Consider the following 22,208-nt stretch of genomic DNA (forward strand, 5'->3'; position numbering starts at 1 on the left):
TTAGACAGCTGTGCAGAGCAGTGATGAATAAGGAGACAAAGTAAGAGCCCATTTCGAGAAGTGATTCTGATCTTAATTAAAATGGTAGCCATATAAGTAGCAAGAATGGAACATAAACAAGAGAGGCAGAGGCAAAACTGGCAAGATTTGCAACTGATTGGAGACATGGGGCTAGAGAGAGTGAGGAGTTGAGGGTGACACTAAAATTATGAACCTGGGAAACTGGAAGAAGGGGAAAAAGTTCCTTTTACAAAAACAGGAAAGTTCTGAAGAACTGGAGAACTGACCCCTCAAGTGGACTTGAGGGGAAAAGATAGTGTATTCTGTTTTGGACATGTTAAGTTTGAGATGCCTAGAAGACATTCTGTTTGAGATGTTTCAATAAGCAGTTGGTGATGTGGGACTGGAGCTCAGGGAAGAGACTATAAAAATATAATTAAATTCATAGGAACAGATGAAATCACCAAGAGAAGAAGGTTCAGGGCAGAACCCTGAGAAACAAAGCTAGTGATTATGATACAGATAGCAACCCAGCAAAGAAAACTAGAGGGAGCAAATAGGAGGACCAGGTGAAAATAGTGTCATGACAATTTAGAGAAAGGAGTATCCAGAAAGAAAGTAGTTAATGGTTAAATGCAGTGGAGGTTGAGGACTGAGGAAAAAATAATCAAGTCTATCAATTAAGAGACCATTGGTAACTTTAGAGAGGACAGCTTCAATTGAATAACAAAATCAGAAGCCAGATTGCAAATGGTTGTAAACTGTGAGAGAAAATGAAGGTAGCAAGTGTACACAGATTTCTTAGGCTAATTTTAAGATTATAGATTTGCAATTGGAAGGGACCCCAGAGGTCATCAGGTCTAACCATATTATCTTACACATGAGGAAACTAAGGCACAAGTTAAATGACTTGCTCAGGGTCACACAGCTAGGAAATAAATATCTGAAGTGAAATGTGAACTTAGGTCATCCTGTCTCCAAATCCAATGCCCTGTCCACTAAGGGCTTGTTATAGATTTGTGAGAGTTTTGTAGTTTGTCTTCTCAAGGTACAAAAGCTTCCTCCACCTCATTTCCTATGTTTGTCACCTGAGAATGTTCTGATCTACAGCCCTTCCCTATTATTTATCTTTTCATTTATTGCTGATTAGAAAAAATATCTTTCTTAGTGTATCTGTTTCCTGTCTCCAGAGACTGGCATGTGTCCTCACTTTCTTACCCTAGGAAATGAAAATCTAAATTGCTTTGAGATTATATTTAATCTAAGGCTGTAACATTTATCTATTTCAGTCATAATAGGGTATCAGTAACTTATATGTATATTGTACTTCTCTCTAGGATTCATAGTGCACTGTGGACTTCATCACATTTGTTCTCTTGTGCAGGACAGGTAGTATACAGGCTGACCAAGGAAGATTATGGTATCTTCCTCTGTAAGGATGTCTGAGAGTAAAAGATGATTGTTGAAGGACATCTTGGACTCCCTAGTGATCATTATCCTCATTTTTCACCTGAAGAAACTGAGACCAATAGAGATGTGACACACTAGAGAAATACAGGACTCAGAATTTCTAATGACTATGTGGATATGGCTTAGTAAGGACTATATAAATATATGTATATATGCAAGCAATAGTGTTCTCTGATTGGAGCAAGTAAAGATGTTTGTAGTTTGTAGCTGAAACTCTCTGCAGCTATAAGCAGTTTGGAATTCTGGGTCCTAGACTCACTACCAGAACAAAATATTTGTATATCAAGATAGTACATTGCTCCGTTTTGACCTACTTAATTTGTCAAACATGTACTAAGGACTCACAGACATATACAATAGGCAGAAAAAGAGTAGAGAGAACATTCCAGGAGTCATGAAGAACATGAGGAAATTCAGGAAAACTCGGGCATGTTCAAGGGGGAAAGTAGGAGAATGACATGATCAGATTAATGAATAAGGAAAATTAGTCTGGCAATGAATAGCTTGAAGCTTAGCATTAAAAAAAAAAAGCAAAGACAGGGCAGCTAGGTGGCACAGTAGGCAGAGCACTGTCCCCAAAGTTAGGAGGACCTGAGTTCAAATCTGGCCTCAGACACTTATTAGTTGTGTGACCCTGGGCAAATCACTTAACCCCAGATTGCCTCCAAAAAACCAAATCAAAACAAAAAACCCAACGACTAAGATCATGGCAACTGGTTCCACCACTTCCTGGCAAATAAAGAAAAGAAGAAATGAAGGCAGTGTCAGATTTTATATTCTCGGGCTCACTGCAACCATGAAATTAAAAGATACTTGCTCCTTGGAAGGAAAACCATGACAAATATGGACAATATACTAAAAAGCAGAGAAATCACCTTGATGACAAAGATCTATATAGTCAAAGCTATGGTTTTTCTGGTGGTAATGTAGGGCTGTGAGAGTTGGACTATAAGGAAAGCTGAGTCACAGAATAGACGCTTTTGAATTGTGGTGCTGAAGAAGACTTTTAAGAGTTCTTTGGCCAAGAAGGAGATCAAATAACTTAATACTTATAATTCAGACCATTCATTGGAAGGACAAAACTGAAGCTGAAGCTTACTTTAGCCACATAATGTGAAGACAAGACTCATTGGAAAGACCCTGATGTTGAGAAAGATTGAAGGCAAGAGAAGGGTATGGTAGCCAGCAGAGAAGTTGCTAGTAGAGGGAGAGATTCAAGATTATTGAGAGAGTGGGGATGATAGAAGGAATGATCTGCTGAAGAAGATGGGATGGAATTGAATGACTTGTGCATGTAGAGGGGTTCACTTATCAAGGAGAAGAGTCACCTCTTTATTCAAGACAAAGATGAAAGAAATCTGAGTAATCTGATGTAAAGAAGAGTGGAGAAGAGGGAACTCTGGACAAATGGACTCAATTTTTTTCAGTGAAATATGAAGCAAGGTCCTCAACTGAGAAGGTATGGGAACGGGGAACCAAGGGAAGGTTTAAGGAGGGATGAAAAAATTTGGAAAAGGTATGGTAAAGATAGTGAATCAATTAGGGAAGTGTAAGAGAACTGCCTTGCCTAAGTGAAGGCCCAATTGAAATTATATAACATAAATTTGTAGTGAACCCAGTCAGCACAATTTCCTAATTTATTCCAGCCTCATGTGCTCCTGAAGCACATGAATAAGAGTGAAGACAACAGATGGCAGGAGTAATCCAAGGTCAGGGCTTGGCAAGGAATGGGCAAATGGCAAGGAACTATCAGTATGATACAACGCAGCAATGCACTCGAGTGCAGAGAACAGTGTAGAGTTGAAGTTGTTCACCAAGGCGTCAAGACGGGAAGGAGAGTGTCAGATAATGGGACTGGAGGATATGGTGAAAATGAAAGACAGGGTTGGGGGTTTTAAGGAAGAGGTAAAGATGGAATGATAAAGGATTGTGACTAGGTAAAGGGATTTCAGTTGATAAACATGGAAATGAAATACTTGTAAGTGTTGGCAAGATGAAGGATATGACCACCTGTGTGGGTACCTGAGGTACAAGGTGGGGATTAGTTTTATGGGAAATTAGCAGATTGAGGAACTGGGAAGTTAGAGTGTTTGGGAGAGTACTGAGATATATGTTGAAATCCCCAAGTATGAGGGTGGGAGTTGAGGAAGAAAGAAAGACTGTGAACTGAGCACTGAACTAATTAAGTAAGAAAGGAGAGTGTCTTGGGAGTGGGTAGATAATAGCTTCTCCAATCTTGATAAATATGGATTGAATGAATCTCAAAGTAGGAGAGGTTACTGAGTGATGGTGGTGGAGGGAGAGTCTGGAAGTTCAGAACAAAGAGTATTATACTCCCCATCCCTGCACCATGACTAGTGGGGGAGAAGGAAGGTGTGCAAAGGTGAAACCAGTGCTGGAAGGGATGGTCAGGGAGAGCGAGTTATCAGAAAAGTCTCAGTAAGTACAGGGGGATGAAAAGAGTGAGAAAGGAGGTTTAAGGTCTGTTTATTCACTATGAAGCAGGCTTTCCAAAGAGCACAAGACCAGTGGAAGGGAAGGTAGATTGAGGGGTAAAGGAGGATTGAGGAGGATGACAGTAAGAGAATGGGCAGTGGAGAATGGGGTTTGTCCAATGATGGCTAGGCTTCTGAATCACGGGGATGGGTAAACTACAATGGGCTCGGAGCAAGCTAAGCATTGAGGAATGAGGTCAGGAAGATTATCAGTGACTGGAAGATCAGTGGTAACAGCTCTGGTTGCAACACATTTTGGATGGGCAGAATGTTCCTTATTCATCCAATGTTCATTGAATGCCAGCTATGTGCAGAGCATTGTGCTATTAGGTGAAAGAGGCAATTAGATTGTGCAGGGCCCTCCCTAGATGTCCAACTTTGGGCAGGTGATGAGGTTGAGTCTTGTGAGGCCCAGGAGACCCACCTCAGGACAGGCAGGAGCAGGCAAAGGTGTAGCCTTGAAAGTCCAGACACGAGGCAGGACCTGGCAATGCAAGGTGGATCTGGTCTGAGAACTCACTGGAGAAAGCCGTGGGCTGAAGACAGAAGCCAGAGGCCTCAATGGGGTGGTGAGATGCTCTGGGAAGACTCAAGAGTGAAGAGGAGGAGGGGAAGGGGAGATGGGGTAAGCTGAATTGGAGCTAATTCAGGGGCAGGTGGGCAGGGTGAGCGTGGGGCTCCATGGGAAATTTAAGGGGCAAAATAGAGGCCATGTAAGGTATGCTACCTTCCATCTGGCTCTAAGCTCTTTGAGGGCAGAGATCACATCTTACACTTCTTTTGTGTCCGTCTCAGCACCTAGCCCTAGCCCAGTGCTCTGCACTCAGCTAGCATTCAACAAACATCTGATGAATAAGAAACATTCTGCCCATCCAAAATGTGTTGCAACAAGTGTTGTCAGCACAGCTGGCAGAGCAACAGCTTCAAGGGCCTCATCGTTAGCGTGCCTCTACTGCTGTTCAGGATTAAGTACGGTCAGACCTAAGTAAATTGTCATCTATTAACAAGAATGACTTGTGCACGACATAAAGGATATCATACAGAACAGGTATGACTGGAAAGGGTGGTGGGCTGGTCACAGAGCCAGCAGCAGCTGGGTGGTGAAGCAAACAGAGGGCTGGGCCTGGGTGAGTACAATCCGGCCTTCAACACACTTATTAGCTACGTGACTGTGGACAAGTCATTGCACCTCTGTTTGCCTCAGTTTCCTCAACTGCAATGTAGTAATAGCACCTACCTCCCAGGGTTGTTGTGGGGATCAGATGAGATAATGGCAAATCACTTTGTAAACCTTGAAGGGATATATGATGCCAGCTACTATTATCATTGTGGTTGCCATTATTTTATCATTACTATTTAAGTGTTGTACTGGTACCACACAAAATATTGAAAGAAGCAGATTAAGGTCTCCAGTATGTTGGGTGTATCATCAAAGTATGGTCAAATGATCCTGGCAAAGCTATTTGAGAAGCCAGATAATGTTGTTGTTATTCGGAGACATTAAAGATCTGTGATTTCTGCCCAGCCCATTCCTGGGGCTCAGAAGGGTTAAGTGCTTTGCCCATGGGAATGTATAAGTGTCTGAGGCAGGATTCAAACCCAGATTTTCCTGTCTCCACGTTTAGCATTCTATCTAGATACCATACTTCCTCGCTACTGGCACATAGTAAGTACTTAAAAATGCTTGTTGATTAATGGAAATGGAATTACATTTGTAATTTGCCACACTCTGAGACAGAGGAGGAAACCTGGCAGGGGTTTGCTGGAGTTAGCTAAAACCAGGTTGGGAGAGCTGATTGTTATATTTTCAGTGTGAGCATTTTATACTTCAGAAATTGGCAAATGCTGCAAATCAGGGCTTGATTTATTGTTTTTGTTGATTATCTAGATTTAGGAAAGTAATGGAGAAAATATTAATAATGCAGATAAAACTTAAAAGTGTATTGTGGCCGTGTACAAAAACATATACATATATGTATATTGTGTGGATATGTGTATATATACTTTGTGTATATGTTTGTGTATAAAATTTGGTTGTTAAACATTCACCATTATATCCCTGTCTGGGAGTGATAGCTACTTCCAGCCCAGTCCTCACAACCAACATCCAAGGAAGCAATTCTTGTGGAGAAGGAGCCAATAATCCTTACCAAGTACCGTACACAGGGCTGGAAGCCAGCCGAGCTGAAGCAGCAGAGAACCCCACAAGGGAGACAGGAGGCAGCAGGTGCTATGCAGATTGAACCACTACCGCCGCTTTGGCCATTACCTCTCCTGAGACCCCAGTGGAGGCAGCCGAGGGACAGAACCCAAGAGCCTTGGGAATAGCAGTTCTTCCCGCCCAGTGGGATGCCCATAACCATCATCCTGGGAAGTGACCCCTGTATAGATGCAGCCTGGCAACTGTTCCTACAGGTGCTACAGCCACAGCTCTGAAGACCCAGGGGAAAAAAATGTCCTTTCCATCAGAATCCTTGGCACTGTCAGACGGTTCAATATCGGAAACTAATATGATTTTATCAATGGAAATGGCATTGAAGAAGAGGCATTACCATCTGCTTTGCTGGTATACACTCAGGACCATAGGGCTTTTCCATCTGGCTTATAGCTTGAAACCTCTTGAGACCTATTGTCTGTCCCATAGGAATGTGAGCTCCTTGAGGGCAGGGACTGTCTCGCTTTCCTATTTGTATTGCTTAGCACAGTGCTTTGCACATGGTGTTTAATAAATGCTTCATTCATTATTATTAACACTCCAATTATATTAGAATGCTAGCCTTATTGTCAACATCGATTATGGTATTATTATAATATTAATAACATATTATTGGCAATCTATTATTGGCAACAATATAGATTAGGTTCTTTCATACTCTGTTTTGTCTGAAATTGGTTCTGATGTGTCACGAGGAACTGGTGAGCTTTCTTGAGTTAGTGTTCCAGCTCTTGGTCTATAAAAGCATCATTGCACAATGCAATGCACCGGCATGTGGCAGAATTCAGGTGCCAGTATGTGTGAATACAGCCTTAGCCTTCTTATAATACATAAGTTCAAAGTTGGGGGCTGACTCTGAAAGGCTGCCCATTTTTTTTTCTGGAGTCAGGCAAAAGATCATTTGCATGCTGCTTTGCATATGGGCTTATAAAGCATAATCATTCTATCTGTACTATACTTCTAGAAGCCTGATGAAATATTTAGATAAAGTTTCCTAGATTGCCAAAAGCATATTCTATAATCACGGAAAATTTTTAAACCTATTTAGGAAAAGATGGAGATGGAATTATTTGTGACAGCAGAAATCAACCTGGGCTGAAAATCACAAGATTTAGGGTAAATTCCAGCCCCATCATTAACTCACTTTGTAACTTTGGGTGGAATACTTCTCCTTTGAGGGCTTCGGTTTCCTTATCTGCAAAATGAGGAGACTAGACTTGATCTCTGAGGTATCCTCCAGTTCTAACATTCTATGACCCTTTGAATTTAAAAAGGTGATTCAAGCAGTCTGCTCCTATCCTGTCAGTAAACAAAACTCAAGTCACTCTACTTCCTTAATGCCTTGGAGGTAGTAGGTTTCTCCTTATTTAGGGGTCTTCTAGTAAAAGCTGAGGGATAGCTAGGGGCCTGGAGTCAGGAAGACCTGAGTTCAAATCCAGCCTCAGAAACTTACTAGCTGTGTGACCCTGGGCAAGTCACTTAACCTTGTTTGCCTCAGTTTCCTCATCTGTAAAATGAGCTAGAGAAAGAAATAGCAAATCATTTCAGTGTCTTTGTCAAGAAAATTCCAAATTCACAAAGAGTTGGATATGACTAAAACACTGAACAACAGTAAAAGGTGAATGACCTCTTTTGAGGAGTGTTATAGAGCAAAGGTGTCAAACTCCCCACTATCAAAACTCCCAAATGCTGCCTGAACTAGATGAAAATGTAATTGGGAAATGCTTAACAGAATAAATAAAAATACAATGCAACATAGATAATGTTAATTTGTGGTTTTCTAAGTCAGTCTGCCCCTGGCTTCAGGGATGGTTTCTATCTGAGTCTGACAGCACTGTTATAGAGGAAATTCTTATACAAGTATAAATTGAACTCTGTGACTTCTGATGTCCTTTACATTCTGAGATCATGATTGTGTAATTAATTACCTTTCACTTCTTCTTAACCTACTGGTAATCAAAGTGATGTTGCTGGTTCCTTATGTCACCAGCTTTTGCTTGGGTCTGTGATAAGCTGTCTTCAGGCAGAGGAATCCAATTTTGGTTCTGATGAAATGGCATAATTTCTTTGTTCAAAGTATCAAACTCAAGGTCTCCGGAAGAGCAATGACTTTTGTACAGAGCAATTAAAAATAACCTAGGCCTGCTAAGATCTGATAAGTATACGACTGTCTCAAGATTGTTTTCCAGCCCAAGTCTAATTTGTTGATTCGTGAATTTTAAAAGTAGCTTTCCTGCAAAGAACTCAAGGTTGTTCGGAGAATTTGATAACCCTGTCCATGCCAATACAGAGGAGCATCTGGAAACCAACCAATCCAAAAGCATTTAAAAGTGCCCTAGGCACTGTGCTCAGCACATTTCAAAAATGAAACAGTCCTTGTCCTCAGGGAGTTTACATTCTATTGTGGGAGACAGTACATTCATATAAGCATATGTTTAAAATGAGGTGACTGTGAGGAGAAGTACTAGCAATACGGAAAGATTAGGAAGGCAGTGTTTGAGCTGAGCTTTGAAGGAAACTTGGGACTCCAGGAAGCAGAGGCGAGGAAGGAGTGTACTCCAGGTGTGTGGCACAGCCAGGGCAAAGGCCTCGGGGTGAAATATGTGGGGGAAGAGGACAGCATGCAGGCTAATTAGGCTGGATTATAGGATGAACCAAGGGGAGTATTGTCTAATGAGGCTGGAAAGGTAGGCTGTAGCCAGGTGGTAAAGGGTTTTAAATGCCAAACAGATGAGTTTCTATTTGATCATAGAGGGAATAGGCAGCCACTAGCTTTTATTGAGCAAGGGAATATCAAGGGTCAGACTTTTGCTTTAGGAAGATCACCTTGACATCTGGGTTAACAGTAACCTTTTTTTACTGTTCAGTTTTGTTTTGTTTTGAGTTGTGTCTGACTCTTTGTGACCCCATTTGGGGTTTTGTTGGCAAAGAGTGATTTGACTCTCCAGCTCATTTTACAGATGAGGAACTGAGGCAAACAGAGTTATGTGACTTGCCCAGGGTCACATGGCTAGTAAACACCTGAAGCTGGATTCCAACTCAGGAAGATGAGTCTTCCTGATTCCAGGCCCAGTGCTCTATCCACTGCGCCACAGAGCTGTTCCAAGCTTGGGAATTGAGTTGAATTTTGCAAAATAGCCAGAGAGACTTGGGGTGGGGACATCTGGTCAGCCTCAAGCAATTTATGGGTCTGGGAACCAGACAGGGTCAGCTTTAGCCAGCTAGTAGTTAGTAAGGTCAGCAGCAGTCAGTTCATAATCAGCTGCATTCAAAGAAAGAATTCCAACAGAGTAAGGGACTAAGTCACAAGAGATTTGTGACAGTCATACGCATTCCTATAAAGAGCCAGGAAAAGACATCTGGGGAGCTGTGGCCTGAGCGTGTTCAAGTGGAGGTGAAGAAATTGTTCAAAACTGGAGCATAGATGATGCTCACACACGTGCAGTGGGAGCAAACTGAGGCAGCCCAGGCTTGGACCACCACCTCTTGGCTTGGGTAGATACTGTACTCTGAAGAGTTATTCCAGTTACACCCCAAAGATGCTTGTCCTTCGTTCTCGAAGAGGATTATGACATCAGGGAGGTGATGCCATGACATGCAAGTGAATTGGATTTAAGTGAGGGAGGGATGCACAAAGTCACCAGCCTCACTCTCACCTACTGAGCTGTCTGGGTCCAGTGGCCAGATATAGATCAGGACAACTAGAGATGGCCCAGGATGCAGTGGGGGACCTTGGCCTTTTTGATCTAGGTCTTTAACAGGTCTCAGAAAGACCAATTGCCTCTCTATGTAGTCACACATGCTTTCCACGCCAAATAAATTCAGTGAGGCTTGTTATAAGAAGGGTGGTTGCAGAGTAACCAACTCAACTCATGAAAACTGGCTTCCAAGGTATAGAGGTATCATCTATGTCAATGAAAGACTCCAGTGGTTTCCTATTCTAGAATTAAATATAAATTCCTCTGTTTGGCAGTTAAAGTTCTTTACAACCTACCTCTTCCTACTTTAGCCATCTTCTTACACTTTTAGTGTCTTTCACATTTTTCTACCATGTAGGTGTATTGATTCACTCTCTGTTCTTTGAACACAACACCATCTCTTCTCTCTGTATCATAGTATTATTGAACATCCTCTATGCAGCTGGTTGGAATGCTGGAATTCTGGAATGCCTCACTTTCCCCTCTTAATCCCCTTGGCTTCCTTCAAGACTCAGCTCAAAGTTCCAGGAGGCTTTCCCCATCGCCCTAGCTGCCTGTATCCTCCCCTTGGAGATCGCCTTCTGACTATGCTGTAAATACCTTGTATTTTATTTACATGTTGCCTCCCCCTTGTCCCTTTTCTATAACTAAAGGGCATAGCATAGTGCCTGGCATGTAGTACGCACTTAGTAAATGCTTGTTGATTGACTGCCGGTGATGAAATAAATCATGGATCCTTGTAGTATTGAAGTAAGTAATAGGTGAAAGAAACTGAGGCTCAGAAAAATTAAGTGATTTGCCCAAGCTTATAATCTAATAAATTTAAGAGTCAAGATGCCGAGCCATGTCCTCTGACTCTACATCCAGCAGTCTTTCCACATTGCCTCTGTATGTCTGTCCTATTTCATAGCTAATTAGAGTTACAAATATTTAATCGATGTTTTGTTATTGCTATCATTACAGATGAGAGAACTGAGACAACTGAGAGTCCAACTCCTTCATTTCATAGCAGAGGAAGCTAGGGAGGAAGCAGATGAGGCTGAAAAGGAATGAATGATGTCCACGGTAGCTTGTTGTCATAGATGGCTGCCTGCCTATGAAGTGGGGTTTAGTGGAACCAGTCATTAATGCTTGACATTCCACCATTAGAAATTCATTCCTTGGTGAAAAGAGCACTGGATTAGGAAGCATAAACTAGATTGAGGTCCAGCTCTGCTACTTAATAACTTGGACAAATTATTCGATATCAGTTTTCTCATCTATAGAATGGGAATAATAAAATTTGTTGTACCTACCTCACAAGGAAAGCTGTGGTTGTTTTTAATTAAAGCTATACAAATGTGAGCTATCATTCTTATGCTTCAGTAATTCAATGCGTCTATGATCTCAGTGATACAGGTACTCCCTTTATCAGTGCCAATCAAAACCCATATGCGCCACCTTCTTATCTTGTTGAATTTCACATCCTCCCATAAATGCTCCATGGAAGACCTAATATGTAGGGCTGGAAGAAATCCTATTGAATTGTTTTTTTTTCTTTTGTTTTGGTTTGTTTTTTGGCGGGGGGGGGGGGGGGGGGGAGGGGGGAAGGCAGGGCAATTGGGGGTAAATGACTTGTCCAAGGTCACACAGCTAGTAAATGTGTCAAGTGTCTGAGGCCACATTTGAACTCAGGTCCTCCTGACTCTGCCAGGGCTGGCACTCTACTCACTGTGCCACCTAGCTACCCCAATGCTATCAAATTGAATTAAATGTCCTAGATGCCAACCTTCTACAAGAGGCCTTTTCCAATCCCTCTTCCTTCTGTTGATTACCTCCAGTTTATCCTCTCTATAGCTTGCTGGTACATAGTTGTTTGTCTCCTCCATTAAATTTTGAGCTTCTTGAAGGCAGAGATTGTCTTTTGCCTTTCTTTGTATTTCCAGAACTTGGCACAGTACCTGAAACGTAGCAGGTGCTTCATAAATGCTTATTGACTTGCAGTGCTTCTTTGTGTGTACTCTGCATTTCCCCCAATCAAATCTAAGTTCGGAGAGGGCAGGGACTTGGGTTTTTTGGGTTGCTTTCTTGCCTTTGTTTCCCCAAAGTCTTGCAGAGGACCTTCTGCACAGGAGGGCCTTAAATGTTTGTTGAATTTGATTGAATTGATAACTCAAATCTATACAGTATTTTACAAAGCACTTCACAACAGCCTTGTTATTTCCATTCTGCAAATGAGGGAAACTGAGGCTCAGAGAAATAAAGCAACTTGCCCAAGGTCACACAGTTAGTCAATAGGAGAGCTGGGACTTGAACCCAAGTCTTCTGCCTCCCTATGTGCCTTTTGTTGTGCTGATTTTATGATGATAAAAGGCTGCATGTCTTGTATTCTATTGTTACTTCTTTGTAGTCTCTGTTTCGATACAGTTTCACTATCACCATTAATAGGAATTTAAACAGCCAATGAGGAAATTTGTTTTGCTTTCATTATAAATATTTGTTACAAGGATTTTTCCCTTTTTTCCCCTCCAATGGGCTGGGGGGCAGGGACTGGAGAGAAATTTTTTAAAAAATAAAATTTAATTTACAAGACCAAAAATTAATACAAACTCTAAAGAACTTAGGACAAATCTTGCCTGGGTTGTATGTTGTTGAAGGTGACACCTTTTTCTTGGCACTTTTTATGTTTTTCACGAAAGATTTCAAGCTCTTAGACAGCAGGGTTTATCTTTTACCTTTCTTTATCTCCCTAGTGCTTAGCATAGTGCCTGCCACATAGTAGGTGCTTAATTAATGCTTTTTGACTGACTAAAGTTTTGTGAGTGTGCTCTAGTTGACAACATAATGGCCTGTAAGTGAAGACTTGGCTTCTTGTTCCAGCTTTGCCATTAACTATGTGACCTTGGGAACTTCTTTGGGCCTCAGTTTCCTTACGTGTAAATGAGGGATTTGTACTCTATAAACTTTAAGATCCTCTCCTGCTTTGGTTTCCCAAGAGTACCCAAATATGTCAGTTCTGAAGTATTTCAGTAGGTCTGAGATCTGTGACCTGCAGAGGATCGAGGAGCCCTGGAAGTTAGTAAGAGTCTACAAACTGAAAGGGGAAGGGTTAATGGCTGGGGCTGGGGGCTGGGGGAAGAGATGAAGGCAAACATTTTTTGGCCTTAGCAATTTTGCTAAGCACTAGCATGTCCTCAGTAAATCTCTGATTGAGGAGGAATGGAGGAAGTTCAGACCCAGATCCCTTTGCTCCTATAGAGGGCAATATCAAACCAGAGCAAAAGATCATACACAACTTTTCCTTCTGGAATTTACTGAAATAGGAAAAGTGAACAAATAACATAATGGGCTTTCTTCCTTCTCCTTAACATTATTTTAAAGAAATGTCCTTACATTTTTACCAGGTTAAAATAAACATGGAAGGAAGTCATAAAAGATATAGCCTGGGATGAGAGGAGGGGATCCTTCCTTTGGAAGGGGATAGGGTACATTGTATAAATGCATCTCTTCTTCTTTGTTGCCATCAGCTTGGAGAACTATAAAGGGACATCAGAGCACATCTAATCTAATTTCTGTCTCATGCATGAATACCCTTGACAGCATCCCCAGAAACTGGTTATCCAGCCTCCACTCCAGTGACAGGGAACTCACTCCTTACCAAGGTAGCTTATTCCACTCTTGGTCTGCTTTAATCACTAGTTCTTTGTATAAAGCCCTCTGCAACTTCTTTCCACTCACAGAGGTCAAGTAGAACATATCTGATCCTTCTTCCATGTTATAGCCCTTCAGGTATTTGAAGATAGCTCTCACAGCCCCTCCTACCTCCAGGCTAGACATTTCCATTTCTTCCATCTGAGTCGGTAGCAATGTGGCGATCACGGGAATGATTAAGGCCAAGGATCAACAAGAGAAAAAGGAGGAGGAGGAGCTGCCCCAACAGTCAGATGACTTGAAGAGGGAACTTTCACAGTTACTTGGAGGGGCTTCATCCAAGCCATCTAAGATCTGAGTTGTCCACAGATCCATTGCTCAGCTCCTGACTATTATCAACATGGCTATTATTCTACAAGGGCAAGAAACACAAGCTCCTGGGTGTGGCCCAAGACTATTGTGAAAAAAGTTACATAAAGAGGGATGGTGGGGGAAAATTATGGCACCCACCATGTGCCACGAGCTTTATAGGTAGGAAGAAAGAAGACCAAAAAACAGCACAGGAAGGAATGCTTGTGTCCTCTTCAGAAAGCTGGGCACCTTAACAGATGCTCAATAAAAAGACAAGTTGTTAAAACCTAAACCTTTTTTCCCCATATTTTTCAACCAATCAACAGATAACATGATTTCAAGTCCCCTCCTCATGCGCTGACAATAATAGCTCATATTTAAGCAACACTTGACAGTTTACAAAGTGCTTGGTTTGCAAAATGAGGTTGTTCCCTCACAACCCTAGAAGGTAGGTATTCTATTTTTATCCCCATTTACAGATGAGGAAACTGAGACAGAGAGAGGTCAAGTGACTTTCCCGGGGTCAAACAGCTACTAAGTATCTAAGGTAGTATTTGAATGTGGGTCTTCTTGACTCCAAATCCAGTGTTCTATCCGCTGTACCATCTAACTGCCTGTAGCTGGAGTGAAGGAAATTCACTCCAAAGCAGTTGAAATGAGGGCTGACTTTCCTAGGACAAATGGTTGTAGATAGTTCAAGTATTATCTCCATTTTACAGATGGGAAAACCGAGGCTGAAACAAGTTACATGACTTGGTCAAGGTTAATAAATAAATGTAACTAAACCTCAGGTCTTGTGATTCAGCCTGGTACAGGGGAGGTAACGAGTCTTGAGTCTCACTCCCATGTGAGGCAACATAGTATAGTAGAAAGAGCTAGAGATTTGTTGTTAGTAGCTATTAATTACTACCTGGGTGACATTGGGCAGCTAGGTGGCACAATGGATAGGGTGCCTGGCTTGGAGTCAAGAAGACCTGAGTTCAAATCCAGCCCCAGACACTTACTAGCTGTGTGACCCTGGGTAAATCACTTAAACTTGTTTGCCTCAGTTTCCCCAACTGTAAAATGAGTTGTAGAAGGAAATGGCAAATCACTCCAATATCTTTCTTAAGAAAACACCAAATGGGGTCACCGAGAGTTGGACACAACTGAACAACAACCACCTTGGGCAACTTTTTAATTTACCTCAGCCTCATGTATAAAATGAACGTGGTATGAACTTATGTTGTAGTCCAGGGACAGCCCCAGATATGGATGGTAGTTGTTTGAGCAACAACCTAGGAATTCAACAGCTGAGCATACTGGAAAGACAACTGATTTTGGAGCCCAGAAACCTAGGTTTGAATCCACCTTCACCACTAATTATGAGCTCTGTGACCTTGGAAAATCACTGATCTGAGACTATGTCCTCTTCAATAAAAATAGATGTAATAATGCTTGTTACCCACCTCAAAGGACTATTTATGAGAAAAGTTATATATAGAAGAATGGCAAGAAAAAACTTTAGGTTATAAATATACTGGAATATCATTGTGCTAAAAGAAATAAGGGGTTAAAATGTGGGAAGAGTTGTATGAATTCATCCAGAACTAAATGAGCAATATACATAATGTATATTATATGTAGATATATATTATATATACGTACCTATATATACAGTACACATAAATATGCAAAAATGAAAATGTTTACTAAACCCCAAGTAGTTAAAAAAAACCCCAATGAAAATCTGGAGAGTAGATAACGAAACATACCAGCCTCAGAGAGGAGCGTGACTATTAGGACAGAATGTTGTAGATGTTGCCAGATGTCACCACTGTATCATGTTTTTGCTTGTTTTTTCTTAGTCGATAAACATTTATTAAGCACCTATAAGGGAGGGGTTTTTTTCCTCCAGAAATGAATGCAAAGACAAAAGCATCAATAAAATGCATCTGAATAAAATAAAAGTTTATGTGAATGTGAGCCATTATGATTGTTATATTGATGCAACATCTGGAAGACCATATACGATTAGCTCTGAAATGTAAGTTTAGTAATATGTTCCTTTGGGATAAGCATCATCTTCTTTTAAAATGCAGAGTCTCAGGAGAGGTCACATTAATTCCACTAACTTTCTCCTTTGTCATTGTGGTATAGAGGTCACCCTGGACTGTGTGGCAGCCAAAGCACATCCCATCAAGCTGGAAAGCTTGTTTGAGAATCTGTCAAAGGACCAGCCTAGTTAGGGCAGAGATGTGGAGAGGGTGGCTTTTGGTTTTTGGATTTTAAATTGCAGAAACTCATTCAGACTTCTAAGGCATAAAGGCTTGAGTAAGGGGGTCAGTGGAGGAACCTCCAACTGGATAAAGCTACCAGTCCTGAAAGCACTGAAGTCCGGTGAATGAGTTGCTCTTAGACTTTGCTCCAATCAGAAGCCTGAGCTTCTAAGAGGTGGGGGATGTGAGAAGGATGAGAGGAAAGGGGCGGAGACAAACTTCACTATCTCTACCATTTTGCTAAGGGACAATTCTCTTTCACCTGGTCTCATTGGAGGGTTCTACATGATTCACAGTCAACCTGCTTTTCAGATCTAGAGAACGCTGCTGGAATACTAAATTACTCCTTGTGATTTACTCAAATATTTTCAGGGATTGTGCATTGCGGAGGATCCAATTGGTTGGACAACAAGGTTTCTATGATGTGTTGAAATAAAATACGTACATATGTGTAACAGATCATTTTGGCCCCTCTTCCTGAAGGCCAAGTGTGTTAGATTTCACTCTTCCCATCCCACCCCACTCTAGCATCCTTAAGGAGACCGGAGGTCTCTGCAAATGGCTCTTCCCGCACCGCCCCCCCCTCCCGCCCCGCAAGGCTGTTCCCTCAGTTCTAGGGGTGTTCCCCTGCACTCCAGTTCTGTTAAGCACTAACAGCCGGATTAACTTTTACACAGAAATGGTTTTTTCCAAAAGGTATGACCACAAACATACAAACTTACTCCCACAGTGGGGTTTTGCGCCCTCTCCCCCTTTGCACCACACCAGTATCTGGAGGAGAGGAAGGGAGATTAGATTCACAGCACAGCTGGGTTGTAAAGAGCACCATCCCAGTTCCAAGTCCAAACCCTGCTCCCCCCACTCTAGCTGGGGTCTCAGGCACCTGGGCTCCCCAGGGATTCCTTGCCAGTCTGGCAGGCCATCCCATCCCACTGGAGACACTTCAGAAAGAACCCGAGGGAAAAGAGTGGTGGAAAAATTGCAAATGGCACAATCTCTCCAGATTAAAGCCTAAGGCTTTAAATCAAGAGATAGCTATCCCTACCCACGTGGTAGAGGACAGCAGGCTCCACATTAAGAGAACTGGGCATACCTAGAGAAACTTGGGTTACACATGTATATATATAAACATACACATACATGCACACACATATATATTATACATAATTAACAATAAGCATTTATTAAGTTTCTACTATATGCCAGGCACTGTGCTAAGCACTGGGGATACAAGGAAGGGCAAAAGACAGTCCCTGCTTTCAAGCAGCTCACAATCTAATATAGGAGATTAAATGCAAACAACCCTGTACTGAAAAGCTTATAGACAGACAAATTGGAGAGAATCACCAGAGAGGAAAGGACTAGAATTAAGGAGAATCTGTAAAAGACTTCCCATAGATAGAAGCCAGAAGTAGAGAAACTTGAGACAGATTTAGAAAATGAAAAGCCACAAATGCATTTTTGTTGTTGTTGCCTATTAATTTGTTTGGTTCTTCTTTGTGGAACACTAAGGGTTTTATGTAAACTTTTTTTCCTAATTCTGTACATTCTATTATTCATCTTTATTGATGGTTATTAATTATGAAAATACTGGATTATTGAATGTGTTTCTTAAACGCTTTGATGTCTTTACTCCCAAGATGCCATTCATTCATTCAACAAACATTTATTGAATGCCTAAAAGACTACAGAGTCTTAGAATCAGAAGATCAGGAGTTAGAGTTCTGGCTTTATCACAGACTAGCTAGCTGTGTGGCCAAGAGCAAATCATTTGATCTCACTGAGACTCTGTTACCTCATCTATAAATGAGGGGCTGGATTAGATTATCTCTAAGGTTCCTTTCAATTCTGATATCATATGTTTTATATTCCTACAGAATACAGGTTTTTAACTTGGGGTCTATGGATAGATTTCAGGATGGGAACTTGGATGAGGGGAAAAAATGACATATTTCCCCCAACCTTCAACTGAAATTTAGCATTTCTTTCAATTATTTAAAAACATTATTCTGAGAAAGGATTCACAGGTTTCTCCAGAATGCCAAATGGGTCTATGACACACAAAAAGTTTAGAACCCCTGCCTCAAGAACATAGTTCTGTCGATGTGTAGGTGCTATTTAGGTGTTATTTGGGGATACAAAAAAGAAGTAAGTAAAAATTCAGTTAATTCTGTGTCTTAACTTCAGTCTTGGGCCCAGCCTTCAGGACTACACTCCAGGACTCAAGGGTCAAACACCGAACTTCTATCCCTCCCCCATCTCCAAATAGGGCTCATGGGATACTCTACCAGTCCCTTCCAATGATACCAAGCTGGACTGAATCACCTACCCTAGATTTCTCCACCTGGCCAATAAGGAAGAGAGAAGGGGTGGGGGGGAGAGAGGGGGAATAACAATATCTTCAGTTAATAGGCAGCCCCACCCCCTAAGCATGAGGGAAGGCCCTCTCCCCCAATGACCCTTGTACCAGGTACAGATCAGTGCCTTCCTCCCAAGGAGAGGCATAAAGTAATCACGGAGATGAGATTGGTGGCTGGACTGGAAGGGGTGGGGACAGAGCAAGGAAAGAAGGAACTGACTGTTTTTTGGGGGGCTTAGAGTGTAAACCCCTAAATAAAGTTTGAGGATCTTATGCAGTGATTATTGATAAAATTTCTTTCCCTCTGCTCCCTAAAGCTGAGCTTCCTTCCCATGTTGTGACACAGTTATAAAGCTGCTGGAACACAAATAGGGAAACATCTCTCCCTGTACTCCCTACATATACTGGCCTTCAGATCAATTGCACCTCAAGGATCAGTAATTTCATTGGGATGAGCATTTGCTCCATAACCCCTTTTCTTCTTCATGAAAAATCTCATTACCTGGCCACTCTTGTGAGTTCAGAGCTAAGTCACCCTGAACTTAGCTAGGCTGGTCCTTCAATGAGTAACCCATGGCAGTTCTAGCTTGGGAGGACCTGCTAGGGTTTGTGCTCTGATGATGATCTTGGAAAACCCAGGGTCACTGCCTGACCACAACAAGCATCAGAGCTGGACTTTAGTGGAAGATCAGTCAGCTAATTATTAAAACTGTAAGCAGGGGTTATACAGAGAATTTTCATAGCTTTGCTACCCTGCTTCTAGTCACTGCACATGCTGGCTAAGAATTTGGGTGCTTTGGGAATGAATGAAGCCCCTGACTTGTTACAGCAAGCCATAGGTGACTCAGGGCTAGGGTGCTTCGTGGATAACAAAGCAATCAATCCCCTTATTGGCTACTGAGCAGGAAGAGCCCATGACTCAGGGAACCTTTAAAAAGGGAGAAACTGCCCTTGGCTCTCTTTTTAAGACCCTAGAGAAGGTATCATCATGTAACCCTGGGACTTCCCATAAGGGGTTGGGAAGAGCTGGACCTTTTCCATCCCATCAATCATTCCCACAGGACAAGAGCCATGGGGCTCATGAAGGTTAGAGAATTTGAGCCAAGGCCTTTTGCTGCCTCCTTAGCTTTGTGTTACTTTGCCTAATCCTAGTTCTGGAACACTGATAGACATTTCCAAGTGTGGAAGCACCTTTTCAAGTTTGGAAGATATGGAGATGCTGGGTCCATTCATCCAAGCCTACTGGGAGAGAAGTCCCTGCATTGGAGAAGAGGAGCACAGATTGGAGGATGAGCCCAGTCCCTGGCCTGGTTTGTTGGAAGATGTCTACCTTGAGGGAGGACAGATAACCTCTCTTTTTCTCAGACTTTGAGATGAAATCCAACAGTGCTTATTCAGCACAGGATCATTTCTAGGTCTTTTCAGCTCCAATATTATACATTCTATATTTTTACAAAACAGGGTTTTTAAGCTTGAGGTCCAAGGACCCCTCCAAGAGTTCCTGTATAGATTTCAGGATGAGAACTTGGATGGGAAAAAATGACATCTTTTCCCCTAACCTCTAACTGAAATTTGGCATTTCCACCAGCAGCTTCTTGTTCTGAGGTTTGGTTCTCAGTATCCCAGAAGGGGAGAACAGTACTTATAACCCATTATCCAGTCTGCTTAAAGTCTTTCTGCCAATGCATACCTGTGACAAGCATGCATTTAGCATCTCTTGTGTGTACAAGAAGTATCTGCTTTACAATGCATGCTGAATGCCCTTCCACTCCCTCCCCTCTTTGGGGAGATCCTAGACATGAGCCAAAGCCTGAGACATAAGCAAATCCTCCCCAAATGCTGGGGTGGGCATGTAAAGAACCAAAGAGCATGAGAAGAAGAGTGGACTGAGTGCTGGCTGACCATGTGACTGGATGCAGAGCTCAGGAGAGCCCCAGCCCCTCCAGCCCAGCAGCAGGTTCTTACTGTTAGGACAATAATAATTCACACTTGCATAGTGTTTTAAGATTCGCAGAGTTCTTTCTTCACAATAAGAATATTTCCTACAGATGAGGGAACAGAAGCTCAAAGAGGACAGCTGGCTTGATTATTGTCATGGAGTTTTCTTAGGAATGCTGATCTCCCAACTAGCTGAAGTCTTCCTCCAATGCTCCACCTTGGCAACCAGGCTTCTAAGATGCCATACCAGCAGAGAGCAAGATCTATCTGGTCCCACAAATCTGGAAAATTCTAGCCTGCAATGTTCACTACACGCTGGAGAAGCAGTCTCACTAATTTCAAAGAGGTTCACTATTGACCTTTCAGTGATTTAAAAAACAAACGCCCCCCCCGCCCCCACCCCCAACAATAGCTCATGAAACCATCCATTAAAGCTTGGAGTAGCTACGACCTATATCAGTGGAAGGAGTACCCATACCAAATGAATGAATGATAAAACATTTATATTATTTTGTGCTAGGCATTTATTAAGTTCTGAGGACACAAATACAAAAGCAAGACAATTCTTGCGCTAAATAAGCTTATTATGTTCTAATAAGGAGAAAAGGAAACGTATAGGAGGTGGAAGCTAGGAGGGGTGTTTTTGCCCGGGAAGCCACCCAGACAGTGAGTGGACTCGGAGAATAATTGATTGATCTATCTTTTCCAGGAATGGCAGTGTTAATTTGATTACAATCCCTAGAATAAAAAGAGGAACATATCCAGGCACATCAGGAAGACGGCTGAAGTAAATGTGGTAGGTCTGGAGCATGTGGGATATGGTGAACTGTCACCAGTCAGTAGGACAGGGTCACAGGATGGGAGTTGCAAAGTCATTGGAATGCAGCTGCATAGGAGGAAAGTGGCCATGCTTGGGCCACACCACTGAAATTTAAGACTCTGTAAAGTTGAATTTTCAATTGAGTTAATGCCTAATACCAGTTAGGCACCTTAATGGACACAAAGGTGAGTGAGACCTAATCCTTTACATTTCCCAATATATACATTCAGATATGCACAAGAATTCCTGCTACCCAGGGAAAGAAAGAGATATACACAGTCACGAATACATTTAAATGTACTCATGTACCAAATACCACATAATATATCTGCACACTATACATGTATACATGTCACATTCAAATACACACATGTAACAACCACACCCCCCCTCCTCCTCATATAGACGGTAAACCCTGAGCCATTAGAATTAGGGCAGAGGATCAGTGGTTGAATACTGGTTATGCTCCTTACTATCTATAGGACCTTAGACAAGTCCCCTCTCTCTTAGCTTTACAGTTTTCTTATCTGTAAAATGAGGTGTTTGGAATAAATGATTCTAAAGGTCCATTTTAGTTCTAAATCGTATGACTGTATCCAACTGTGTCACATCCCCCACCTTCTCCACCTTTATCTGGGTCACAACTTAGTAAAGGGGAAAGAGATTGGAGGCAGGAGAAGAACCCAGCTATTATCCCTCAAGAATGCAGTTTAGACTCAAAGGATTTTTTTTTTGGAAGGGGGAAGGCAAGGTAATTGGGGTTAAGTGACTTGTCCAAGGTCACACAGCTAGTAAGTGTCAAGTGTCTGAGGTCATATTTGAATTCAGGTCCTCCTGACTCCAGGGCTGGTGCTCTAATCACTGTGCCGTTTAGCTGCCCCTCAAAGGATTTCAAAATGAAGAAATTCCCTTCCAATTATTGACTGACCGCTCCTTCCTAGGTTTCTCAGAGATAGAAAAAACATCAAGGGAAG

The sequence above is a fragment of the Trichosurus vulpecula genome, chromosome 1 (genome assembly GCF_011100635.1).
Source record: "Trichosurus vulpecula isolate mTriVul1 chromosome 1, mTriVul1.pri, whole genome shotgun sequence".
Lineage (NCBI taxonomy): Eukaryota > Metazoa > Chordata > Mammalia > Diprotodontia > Phalangeridae > Trichosurus > Trichosurus vulpecula.